At 54.0% G+C, this 463-nt stretch overlaps 1 protein-coding gene across 1 annotated transcript in view; it reads left to right on the top strand.

Annotated features, from left to right (window-relative positions):
• T265_04614 (hypothetical protein) overlaps window positions 1-463 on the top strand; it is a gene marked incomplete at both ends in the record, with an annotated part of 50581 nt that overhangs the window by 2936 nt on the left and 47182 nt on the right. The gene's annotated exons all lie outside the window — the stretch shown is intronic.

Here is a 463-nt window from a genome sequence, read left to right as displayed (position 1 = left end):
GCCAATCTGTGTATCTGACTGCTGACCCGCTCCAGTGCCTAGTGCCGCAAAAAGACCCACAGAATGGAACACAACAGTCATGTTCTGAACAAGCGGGTGCGAGAGCGTGACTGTGTGCGACTGCGAAAACCAACGAGTCTCAGGACACTGTCTGGACTTGGCCCAATGCTGACGCACGCGGTCTGGCCTTGGTACGAGGCTGTGGCGCGCTGCATATTGCGGGGGCGTTGTTTGACCTTGACCAACGCTGACTCGCGCTGTCTGGGTTGGATGAAAGGCTGTGACGCGCTGCATATTGAAAGGGCGTTGTCTACCTGATCCGCATCTAGCGGAGCTGAGGGTCTCAGTAGATTTCGGGCATTCAAAGGTTGCTTTCAGGAATTTGACCTTCCTGATACTGCCCAACCAAAATCAAACCAAGGGAAGGGGCTAGATCAGTTCAGGATGTCAAGTCTAGGCGAAA

The sequence above is a fragment of the Opisthorchis viverrini genome, assembly GCF_000715545.1.
Source record: "Opisthorchis viverrini unplaced genomic scaffold opera_v5_78, whole genome shotgun sequence".
NCBI classification, from domain to species: Eukaryota; Metazoa; Platyhelminthes; class Trematoda; order Opisthorchiida; family Opisthorchiidae; genus Opisthorchis; species Opisthorchis viverrini.
This window is presented reverse-complemented; position numbering and strand designations above follow the sequence as displayed.